The sequence below is a fragment of the Oryzias latipes genome, chromosome 14 (genome assembly GCF_002234675.1).
Source record: "Oryzias latipes chromosome 14, ASM223467v1".
NCBI lineage: Eukaryota > Metazoa > Chordata > Actinopteri > Beloniformes > Adrianichthyidae > Oryzias > Oryzias latipes.
Genome location: NC_019872.2, coordinates 6,614,118 through 6,626,469, shown reverse-complemented (window position 1 = coordinate 6,626,469; position 12,352 = coordinate 6,614,118). Strand labels below are relative to the sequence as shown.

General features: G+C 44.3%; 1 protein-coding gene across 2 annotated transcripts in view; it reads left to right on the top strand.

Annotated features, from left to right (window-relative positions):
- LOC101169477 (protein Shroom1) overlaps positions 1 to 12,352 on the top strand; it is a 36,010-nt gene that overhangs the window by 6,787 nt on the left and 16,871 nt on the right. The window contains exon 1 of one of the 2 annotated variants that reach the window (XM_011483184.3): positions 6,650 to 6,819. The exons of the other annotated variant lie outside the window; for it this stretch is intronic. The gene's annotated coding sequence lies outside the window, so the exon portion shown is untranslated. Of the gene's footprint in view, positions 1 to 6,649; positions 6,820 to 12,352 lie in introns of those variants that run through there. 2 annotated transcript variants of the gene reach the window in all.

The window sequence follows — 12,352 nt, the reverse complement described above, 5'->3', positions numbered from 1 at the left end:
CTTCAACGGCCGGTGTTCTGCATGTTTTCTAACCAACCTGCCATTGAAGCTCCTTATTGGCTAAACACACCTGATCCAGGTAATCAACAGCAGATGAGGCTGGATTTCTGAAAAACCAGCAGGAGGTCGGCCCTCGAGGCCTGGAGTTTGACACCCCTGCTTTACTGCCTCCAGAACAATTGGCCCAAAATGAACTACTGTGGCAGATGGAGGAGCTGGGAGCCATAATGACTATAAGAAAAGACTGAGTCTGATGATCAGTAACGTCACAGGTTTTAAAATGGCAATAAAAAGATGCTGCCAACGTACCTGGGTATTACAGTTCAGGAGAAGTTAATGATTTGTAGTTGAGGCTGGTAGTGGAAATTGCAATTATCAGCACATAAGCCATCATGTTAATCTTTAGAGGAGGCTGCGTGGTGAGGGTAGGCGTTCTGATTCTCAGGATGGAGGTTGCCTAAAAAAAGCTCAGCCATTGTAGTATTTTCACATCACTGTGGAAAGAATAATATTTCTCAGTGTTTAATTATATAAATTTTAAGATTGAAGAAATTTTAGAACCATTGCTTTTTCAAAATTACTTTGTGTTAAAGATTTTTTAAATCATTTATTCAACGTTTCAGAGTTGTACCAACCTAAAAACGAGGTTAGTTCAAGTCAGTGTAAATATATTCCACTGAATCAGATTTCCAGAATGTGCTCTATACTGAAAAAAAAGATTATTCGACTAAGCAAAACTCTGCTTTGAAAGTCTCTGATGGATCTTCCTCTCTGCTAAATCTCAAACGATGTTGTTGAGTTGTCGGTTAAAGACCCATTTGAATGAAAATCGTGTTGTTTTGTGTGTTTTTAACATGTTCATTTTTATCATGATGGAGGGCATATGTAAAGCTTTTTGTGCTTAAAATTACATAAATGAGTGAGTATTCCTTTATTCAAGTCGTTATGAATTAGGAACAGGTAAAAAGATACTGTCTAAAAAATTAGGGATGGGTCCATATAATTTTCCGGCCGATGCAGATACCCGATAGTACAGTAACACAAAGTTTAGATTTCCTTTTTGTTTCTGTTTTAGAAATGCACAACTTTTCTTTACTGGACAATAATCTTGTACTTGACCTTTTTAACATAAAGCAAAGGATCTTATAGGAACAAGTATCACTTTAAAACTTTCATATAAATATATCTTTAAGCATTCAGACCATTTATTTCATTTTAGACTGTAAACCAGAAGCTCCCAATTGCCAGGGTAAGAACAACAGATATCCCTATCAAAAACAACAGATACTTGAAAACAGTTAATTACTGACTATGACTGTAAACATAAGCTTCCCAATCTTTTAGAAACAAATATTTATTACAATAATAAAGTGTTTCTGAAAACAGTCGGTAGAATATTGGTGTCATGATTTCACAAGGATGAGGAACCCAGATGCTGCAACCCAGAAGGAAGTCAGGTAAGTGGAGGATGAGAATGGATTTATTGTTTGCTCCAGATGTGAAGATGGCTGGTTTGAGGAGTGTCCAGGTTAGACGTGGCTGTGGCGTGGCTGGAGGGTCTTGAAGCGGTTAGCGGCTGCCGAGAGTTTCCGTGCTCCTGAGGCGTAGAATGGAAGGTCCGTGCTGCCGTCACTCGTGAGCGGTAGGATCCTGAGACAGGGAGCAAAGAATTAGTTAGAGCCAGAGACTTGGAACAAAGCTGTAACGAGGCTAGAACCAGAGCAGTCACCATAAGGGGTAACAAACTGGCGTCGAGTAGTGGCGTTGATCTCCTTTTGAATCCACAGAAGATGATGAGGAGAGTGATGGCAGCTGGTGGCAATCAGGAACATTAGGGCAGAGCTGGAGGGGGGAGGAGACCGCCAGGCACCGTGACAGTACCCCCCTCTCAACGACCGCCTCCAGGCGGTCCGGGACGCCGATCCGGGTGGGCACGGAAAAAGTCAGCAAGGAGGGCACGGTCCAGGATCAGGGAACGGGAGACCCAAGAGCGTTCCTCCGGACCGTAACCCTCCCAATCCACGAGGAACTGGTGGCCGCGACCCCGGCGGCGGACATCCAAAATCCGACTGACCGTATAAGCCGGGGCACCATCGATGAGCCGGGCGGGTGGAGGGGAGGCGGATGGCGGGCAAAGCGCGCTGTCAACGACAGGCTTGACCTGAGAGACATGAAAGGTGGGATGGACTTTGAGAGCCGCTGGGAGGCGGAGGCGGACACAGGTGGGATTGATGACCTTTTCCACAGTATAGGGACCGATGAAGCGGGGGGCGAGCTTGCGGGAGGTGGCCTGAAGAGGAATATTACGGGATGACAACCAGACTTTCTGACCAGGGTGATATGTAGGACCCACCACACGATGACGGTTGGCCGTACGGCGATTGGTCTCCTTAGTCTGGAGCAGAGCAGCCTTGGTCTGATGCCAGATGCTCTGGCATCGGCGGAGATGGTCCTGAACAGAGGGGACAGCGAGGTCTAACTCGTGGGAAGGAAACAGCGGAGGCGGGAACCCCAGAGCAGCCTCGAACGGGGACAGGCCTGTGGCAGAAGAGGGGTGAGTGTTGTGCGCATATTCGGCCCAAACCAGATACCTGGACCAGTCAGAGGAGTTCCGGTCGGCGAGACAACGCAGTGATGTTTCGAGCTCCTGGTTAGCTCTTTCAGCTTGGCCGTTAGATTGGGGATGATAGCCTGAGGACAGGCTGACTGTGGCCCCCAAGGCCCCACAGAAAGCCTTCCAAACCTGGGAGACAAACTGGGGGCCCCGATCCGAGACAATGTCCACAGGAATACCATGGTGACGGAATACATGCTGGACCAGGATCTCCGTGGTTTCGGTGGCCGTGGGCAACTGTGGGAGCGGGATGAAAAGGACAAATTTAGAGAAGCGGTCTATGACGGTGAGGACGACCGTGTTTCCCTGAGAAGGAGGGAGACCGGTTACAAAGTCCAGGGCAATGTGGGACCAAGGACGCCCGGGAGTGGACAGCGGATGGAGGAGACCAGACGGTGGTGAGTTGGAGGTCTTGGAGCGGGCGCAGGTGGTACAGGCAGCCACATACTCCTTAACGTCCTTAGTCATGGAGGGCCAGAAAAAACGCCGACGGAGGAGGCAGAGAGTCCTGGTGACCCCGCCGTGACAGGCAAGACGTGAGGCGTGGGCCCACGTGATGACGTCGGACCTGAGAGATCGGGGTACATAAAGTGTTCCGTCAGGAGGTTCTGGGTGATTGGGTTCCTCACCTTGAGCTTGCATCACTTTATTCTCAATGTCCCAGGAAACGTTTCCAACGATGCAGGTGGAGGGAATGATGGGGTTCGTGGTGCCGTCCTGGTCATCAGAGGAGCAGTACTTCCGTGAGAGGGCGTCGGGCTTAATATTGCGGCTTCCTGGTCTGTAGGTTATGGTGAAATTGAAACGGTCAAAGAACAGGCACCAGCGGGCTTGACGGGAATTCAGTCTCTTGGCGGAGCGAAGATATGAAAGGTTCCTGTGATCAGTCCAGACAATAAATGGATGAACCGCACCCTCCAGCCAGTGTCGCCATTCTTCCAATGCTAATTTAATAGCGAGAAGTTCACAGTTGCCCACATCATAGTTGCGCTCAGCAGGGGTCAGTTTCTTAGAAAAGAAAGCGCAGGGCTTCAATTTGTTGGAGGACTCTTCCCGCTGAGATAATACTGCCCCGACGCCTGAGTCGGAGGCGTCAACCTCGACCACGAATTGTCTAGCTGGGTCGGGTTGTATTAGTATGGGGGCTGTAACGAAGAGGTTCTTGAGAGTGTCAAAAGCTTCTTGGGCATCCGAGTTCCATTGGTAGGCCCGAACAGTGGAAGTGAGTCGCGTGAGGGGAGCCGCGATGGAGCTGTAATTTCTAATAAACCGCCTATAGAAATTAGCGAACCCTAAAAATTGCTGAAGTTTCTTACGCGTGGTAGGGGGTTCCCACTTGGAGACAGCCTCGATTTTAGCGGGGTCGGGTCGAATGCTACCTGCCTCGAAGATGTACCCTAAGAAGGGGACGACGGTGGAATGAAACAGACATTTTTCGGCTTTGACAAAAAGCTGATTTTCAGACAATCGTTGGAGTACCTGACGAACGTGGTTTCTGTGCTGATCAGGATGTTTAGAGTAGATCAGTATGTCGTCAAGGTAGACAAAAACGAAGCGGTCGATAAAGTCCCGTAGAACGTCGTTTATGAGGCGCTGGAACACGGCAGGAGCGTTTGTTAACCCCAATGGCATGACGAGATACTCATAATGACCGAGAGGAGTTTTGAAAGCGGTTTTCCATTCATCACCCTCCTTGACCCGTACGAGATGATAAGCATTTCGTAGGTCAAGCTTGGAAAAGATACGGGCCTCCTGAATCGAGTCAAAGACAGAGCTGATGAGCGGAAGGGAATACTTGTCTTTTACCGTGATCTGATTTAGTTCTCGATAATTTACGCACGGTCGGAGGGTTTTGTCCTTCTTCTCGACAAAAAAAAACCCTGCACCGACAGGGGAGGAAGAAGGACGAATGCGAGACTTGACCCGCCCGCGGCCTGTCCTCTAGCGGGGGGTTTTGGAGTTTAAACGCAGGCTACATTGGTGTACCTGGTGTCCTGGTTTTCCGCAGTAAAAGCATGCCCCTTCGATCCGGCGTCGCTGCCTCTCCTCTGCGGAAAGCTTGGAGTGTCCAATCTGCATGGGCTCGTCGGTCTGACTGCGAGAGGTTTCAGACTGGGTTATAGGAGAAATGTGTGCCGCCGTACCTTGTGGTGGATTAGCAGGACTTCTGCGTGGAGGCTGAGGTCTTTCATGCTGTCGTTCACGTAAGCGGGTGTCCGAACGGAGAGCCGCCGTGACGAGCTCCTCAAAAGAGTGGGTTTCTGGTTGCGAACACAGGTGGTCCTTAATGACTTCATTTAAAGACTGATAGAAGACCCCTCTCAATGCTGGATCCGTCCAGCCGGCTTCCACCGCCAGGATTCTGAAGTCTATGACGTGGTCGCTCACTGAGCGACTTCGCTGCTTAAGAGCCAGAAGCTTTCGTGAGGCTTCCTCCCGCTTACGGGGTTGGTCAAAAACCAGCCTGAATTCATTAATGAAGTGCTCGTACGATAGGTGGGTGACAGGATTGGCGGCCAGGAAAGCCTGAGCCCACTGCAGCGCTTTATTGCGGAGTGAGTTTATGATCAGGGTAATCTTGCTGAGGTCGGAGTCATAATACCTCGGGGCTTGCTGGAACAGGAGACTACATTGCAGCAGGAACCCTCCACAAGCTTCGACGTCGCCGAAGAATGGTTCCGGCTGCAGTCGGTAGTTTTCAGGTGACGGACCGGAAGCGGAAACTGCGGCGATGCTGGAAGCGGGAGGTGATGGTGCGGGGGTAGCCCCCTGGACAGTTAAATTCATCAAAGTTTGCGTTAGACCATCCAGGCGCCGAAAAAGTTCCTGTTGGGCAGAGGATACTTGCGACAGAGCGTCGGCTTGGCGGCCCAGGGCGATGCCTTGCTGGCTGACGGCAAAACGAAGTCCCTCTGGATCAGCTGGGTCCGGAAGTTGGCCAGTTTGTTCTGTCATGATTTCACAAGGATGAGGAACCCAGATGCTGCAACCCAGAAGGAAGACAGGTAAGTGGAGGATGAGAATGGATTTATTGTTTGCTCCAGATGTGAAGATGGCTGGTTTGAGGAGTGTCCAGGTTAGACGTGGCTGTGGCGTGGCTGGAGGGTCTTGAAGCGGTTAGCGGCTGCCGAGAGTTTCCGTGCTCCTGAGGCGTAGAATGGAAGGTCCGTGCTGCCGTCACTCGTGAGCGGTAGGATCCTGAGACAGGGAGCAAAGAATTAGTTAGAGCCAGAGACTTGGAACAAAGCTGTAACGAGGCTAGAACCAGAGCAGTCACCATAAGGGGTAACAAACTGGCGTCGAGTAGTGGCGTTGATCTCCTTTTGAATCCACAGAAGATGATGAGGAGAGTGATGGCAGCTGGTGGCAATCAGGAACATTAGGGCAGAGCTGGAGGGGGGAGGAGACCGCCAGGCACCGTGACAATTGGTAGATTTTTTTAATATAATACTGATACACTCAAATGATGCAAATATCAGCCAATACCGATAATGGCACCAATATATCGCCCATCCCTAGAAAAAAATCGCATATCTGTAATGTAGAAATTACAATAGGAAGGCCACAAGCTCCATGCTTTCCCCCCTTACAATGCATCTACTTGTCGAGTACTATATCCATGTTCTTCTTGGGGTTGCTCTTCGCCAACTGTCCCGCCCACAACTCAGGCAAATTTCTAATGAACTAGAAAATGACACATTTATTGATTTTGGGTAAAAATATCATAATCCTAATTAAAAGACCACTGGGAATGCTTGTACAATAGGTCAAAAGGTGACTAGAGTAAGTCTTTCATCTGGCCAGTCTATTAGTGGTCCAGATTGTAAGCTTTTTGTCCTGTATGTAAAATCATTAGGGATTATATTTTCCTATTTTCAGATGTTTGGAATCTGCGCTCCTCTTCATTTATGAAAAGGAATTCAGTGTTTTCTCTAAAACTATGTGCCAATCCAGATTGGATTGAGGTGAACACGAGTGTTTTATCAGTTTACCCTCACAGAGTGCCTCTGTTTGCCTCCATAAAATGTTTTGCAATTCAAATCTCTGGTGCAACAGTGAGCAAACCTGCCATGGAACTGCCGGTGCACAAAGCCATGTGTCACATATCTGCCCTACTTTTTACCTACTTCTTTTACCATGTTGGCTGGTGCGAAAGGAAATTGACAGACTTGTATTTTGCTTTCATGGCACCAGGATTGTTTGAGGTTGGTTTTAAGTCTTTTCTTATTTTTCTGTTTCCTGAATCTTTTTTTTAGTCAGTGTTTATATGTAAAGATGTGAGGTTGAGGTTTGTTTTTGTTTTTTTAAGTCCAGAATGTACAGTAACCTGACTGCAGCCACTCCAGGAGGTCAAATATAAAAGAGAAAAAGCAGCCAACATTGTAGTCTGAGGGCCTGAAAGGAAATTGGATCATAATCAACTGTAGGATTTGTTTAGCCACAAATGCCATGATATATCTGAGAAACCCAAGGCACGAGTCGTAGCGGCTGTAGCTGGTGATCAATAATTGCTGCATAAAGGAGATTGTTGCTTTATGAGGTGCTTTTATCTCCGGCTAAAGCTAACACTTGCATTCTAAAAGGTTCTTAAAGAACTCTGAAAAGTTTCTTCACAGCAGATTATACAGTTGGAAATTCCTCTTGAATATTTCAGGATTAAATATTTAATGTCATTATGTAATGGATGGTGAAACAACATATTTGTCCAAAACAAAGCTTCATGATAAGCTTGCTTTCTGTTGTGCATTGGTCAAAATAAAGTTTTCATATGTGGGTGGAAATATCTGTCATCTACTTCAACAGGATGTTTAAACACATTAAGCTTTTTTGTTGTGGAAAAAAAAAACTGTGGTTGTGCAACAAGTCATGACGTTGCTTTTTTGAATGTGATCCTGTGGTTTTATAATGCCATGACTTTGCTGTGGGCAGAACCAGGAAATGTGTCCTGCAGACATTATCAGTTAATATTCTCCTACTGTCTGTGTGACGGACGAGATCATTTCCAGTTAAAGAGTGTCTATGAGATGGAGGACAGCAGCTTAAACAAAAACTACAGTTGCAAAATCACTGAATTTTAAAGGAAGTTGGCACAAAAAGATTAGGGTTTAGCGTTGCATGAAAATAAGCTTTTGTGTAAGTGTAAACTGAAATTCTAAAGCCTCACTGGCCTTAAAGGGCCTGCAGCATGCTATAGGGTTGTAATGGTACACTAAAATCTCAATTCGGTTTAGTTCAGAAATTCATAGGGCCCGGTTCAATACATTTTCGGTATTTTTTAGGTACAAAAAAGGCAGAAAAAAATTTCTTGCAAAGTGCAATTATTGGTTCCAAATAGCAATAATATAATTAACCTATGTAGGTGATCTGCTATATAAAATAATACAACCATTAGCTGTCAGGTGCCAAAAACCTTGGATACTTAACACTGGCCTGAAAAAAAAACATTTTGACTTGCATATTTTTTTTCTTGTAGACCCGATTTTTACAGTTTGATGATGCCGTTTTAAGTGCGTTAACAGATTATAAGTGTTATCTGTGGCATACGCTATCTTTGTGTAACAATAAAATGTCGAAACACAGCATTTGACTTATCCAATTTTTTTCAATCCTTTCATCCAAACAAATCCAAAGTGTTCCCACATAGGAGAGCGTAAGGAGATGTGTGAGGGGGGTGTTTCTCCAGCTCTGGCCTCGCGTCCGCATGATACTGTTGACATGCTTATTGTCACCTCCGTCACCTAATAGCTGTTGAACCTCCTGCAATGATGTTTCTGGCCGTGGTCGGAAAACGCAGGGGAGATCCTCTCCGCCGAAGGCAGTTCTTCCTTCGGGGGTCACTTCCCCGTTCGGACCCTCAGAGTCTCCAGAGCGGGTTAATAAAAGAATCAGTCTCCGTTCTTTTAGAGAAAACCGTTTTTATTACTGTTCTGGCAAACTGAGAAGCACACCCTGAACGTGTGCTCACACACACACTCTTGCGCTGCCGCGCTCCCTCCCCCCCCCTTTCTCTACGTGCGCGAGCGTAGACACTATTGAGGGTCTCGGCGGAAACTCGCGGTTAACATTAGTTTCGCCTCGGCGCAAAGTTAATAAATTTGGGGGGGAAAAATAAACAAACAAAAAGACCAAAACGGTACAAAGGTGATCCGACCGAAACTGCCGTACCGAAACGGTTCAGTCCAACTCACCGTTAACCCCCAACCATACAAAATACTTTTTTTGTAGCTTTTAAGTGTATTATACTGTTCATTACTCACGAAAAGAAACCCCAAAGTGGTATTGTGATCCGCGCTTTGAGCACCAGCCCCTCTCATTCCACGAAAACAAGCGCATTCTCCTGAGCTGATGTAGAGCAATGAGGACAGCCTCTTCCAGTATGCATATCCAACTGCAGAAATACGCATAAAAGCTGCAGAGGCTGGCTCTGAGTCGTAGTCATGAAATGGGCTGCGCGCACACGGAGCGAATGCCAGTGCCTTAGAGATCGAATTCTCTTACTTCCAGGTTGGAAAAAAGCTCAGGAGAATGACTAATATTAAATTTAAAAAATCATTCTTATGTGTGCCAAAGTTATTATTATATACATGGATATTGTTTACCATAAAAGACTTAAGAATAGCTTAGTATAGTCCCTTTACATTTTTATGTATTCAATTAAATAAGCAAGCAAAAAAGAGACAGTTTTCATTTTTGATCACATAAAATCTTCAGAAACAATATTTTCATTGAATATGAAGCTGTTTGCATCACCTGCTCTACCAAGCATCCCCTTCCACGTGTCCTTCACTCTGCACAGAGTTTCAGCCATAAAGCACAAGAGCCATATCTCCATAAATGTCAAGTGTTTTGCCTGCTGATGGATGTTGTTTCTGTGGTTACAAACTCTGTGCAAAGAGCAGATGGTTGTTTTTATGGCCTTTATAATGTCTGACTTTAAAGGCCATATTCCTTGTTGGAGAAGAATTGTGCTTCTACTAAGTTTCAAAGCAATAGTATGAGTACAAGTTGTTATATAATGTGTACTGAAGTGAGAGTAAATCTTTTTACTAGTAGAGCAGGATTGCTTTGTTGAAAGGTCTTCAAACTAGCCATATATTTTGCCACTTCAATCATCTTTTCATCTATTTTCAAAGCGTTCCCAGTGGTCTTTTAATAATCATTGTGCTTATTTTAGCCAAAATTTAAAAAGTGTTGTTTTCTAGGACATAGATTCTGCAGGGTGGCAGTAGTTCATTCATTTGCCTCTGAGTTGTGGGTGGATGGTTGGCGTGGAGCAACCCTGCCTCCCCTTCACTCTCTCTCCCACCAATATACAGCCCCTCATACCTCCAACCTAAAATCACGAGCACAACAGAAATGGCGAGCAATATTGGAGCTCTGCAGCTGTACAGTTCTGAGCTAGATGCCTGCTCAGATGAGATAAAACAACGACGTACATGGATGTAAAGTGATCCCTCGCTATAACGCGGTTTACTTTTCACGGTTTCGCTACTTCACGGATGCACTTGCATCGTGCATTGTGTTCTGCATTCTGATTGGCTAAAATCAGAATAAAATCCGCTTCTTCTCTACCTGTGCGTCAATAACGTTGCAGTTTAATATTTACACTTATGTAAAACAGCTTGCCAAACTTACATGCAAATCATCTTGCAATTTCGAGTTTCTCTAAAACCCATAGAAAAAAGAGCGACAACAACTGCCTATCACTATGTTCTTCTCCCGAACAAACACAGCTGCACCGCGGCCTTCAAAAGAAGAAAACACTGCAGAGCGGAGTCAGGATGCAGCGGCTCAGTCTGAAGAGCAGTGAAATACACCTGAGTCACTATTTGTCTGACTGTACTTTGTATTTTTTTCATAATCATTTTAAATTTTCTCCCGTCTAATCAAATTACTCGGGTCGCGGTGGGCGGGGCTAATCTCCGCAATTTGAAGCCTTCTGTTCACATCAATGATTAAAGTTATTATTTGTCAGTACAGTACAGAAGTTATTTGTTGAAAAAAAGTTTCTAAAGTACTTTTAGTTGTGAAACAAATGCGTGAGCTTGTAAAATGGTTTGTTGTTTCTTTTCAATGTATAATAGAGTATTTAATTGTATAATAATTGTAAAAAAATATAAAGATTTCTATTTCACGGATTTTGCCTATCACGGGTTCTTTTTGGAACGTAACCCCCGCGAAAAACAAGGGATTTACTGTAGTCGTCTACAAGCGGATGCATCAGAATGGAGCGAAGCAGTATGTCGCAGTATTTCACAGCTACAAGCACATTCAAATGGCATTTTTTCATCTTCTCCTGAATAACATCAATTTGAAAAAAAATAACTCAGAAATGCAATTTAGAGCTTAATTTTCTTTATTTATGTCCTCCATCATGAAAAAAAATTCGACAAGAACATGTTAAAAACACCAATTTCCTTCAGAGTGGGTTTTTAACATTCTTGATTCTAAAAGATTAACATTCAGAGTTTGCGTTAAATATGATCTGATAAATGATTAGTTGGAGCATCATTTAGCTGGATCAGATGAGAGTGTTTTGCTTTGGATTTTTCACCATGTCTTCCAAATAAGTTTTTTACAGATAATTCCTATTTTTTGTGGGTTTTTTAAAGTATCTCAGAACCGTTTTTCTTAGAATACTAATTGCTTATCAACATTTGTATTTTTTTTGTAAAACATGATGTATTTACAGTCATAATGGAGTTAAAAATTCCACTATGACGTCTTCTTTTTTCCTGAGTGTTCAGATTTAAAATGTATGGCCCTTCTTCTCAGCATGTTTTTTTGAGAGTAATGAATGAGTGGTTGTGTCATGGCAACAACACTTGTCCTGTAAGAGTCTGCGTTCCCCTGCGATAAACCTGGTGGTGAAGTCACTCAGTGCCAGCCCTCTCACAGTGCAGGGTTCATCTGTCAGAATGACAATCCAACACTAAGACGCTGAACAAACTAGTGTGAAGTCTTGCTGCTGCTCTGTGGTCATAAACAATCTGCAAACATTTCAAAATACTGCAATATATGACATCATTTAAAACTTCTTTTTATGTTTTCCTGTGTAAATAATATGTCTAATGCTTGCTAACGTATTTTGGGTTTTAAATATTACTGATGTACTTTGCCTTGTAAAAGAGTGGATAAGCACCAGGAACCACTGTGACCTTTCTCAAAATAAAGCAGGTATTGATGTTAGATAGACATGAAACAAAAGTTTTGAGCCGGAATAGTTAGAAATGGGCTGATTTATTTATTTATTACATTGCTAAAATATAGTTCTAGTTAATAGTAGGGCTGGGCGATATGGCCTTTTTAAATTCGATTTCCGATCCCCCCCCCCCCCCCCCCCCACACACACACACAAACACAATCACACATACTGATGGAAAGCAGTAAGTACAAACGGCAGACAACTTAAAGCAAGTTTTGCCTTTATTTTATAAACGGAAGACAAATGTAACTCCCATTTCTGGGATGAGTAATAAATAAATGAACACACTCTTGGAATCAAAGTCCCAGCTGTGTTTTAAGTCACATTTTATAGTCTAGACTAAAAGGAGACAAACATTCACCTTGAGAGTAGCACCATTTTCTAAAGGATTAACAATACAGCTCATATCTGGGGTCTAAGGTTTTAATTAAATTAATAAACCCAGTCTTCTCCACGGTATATATTGGTACCATGTCTTTGACTATATGCAAAGCGACCGCTTCGGTGATTGTTCTCCACTGTGCCCCTTTCCC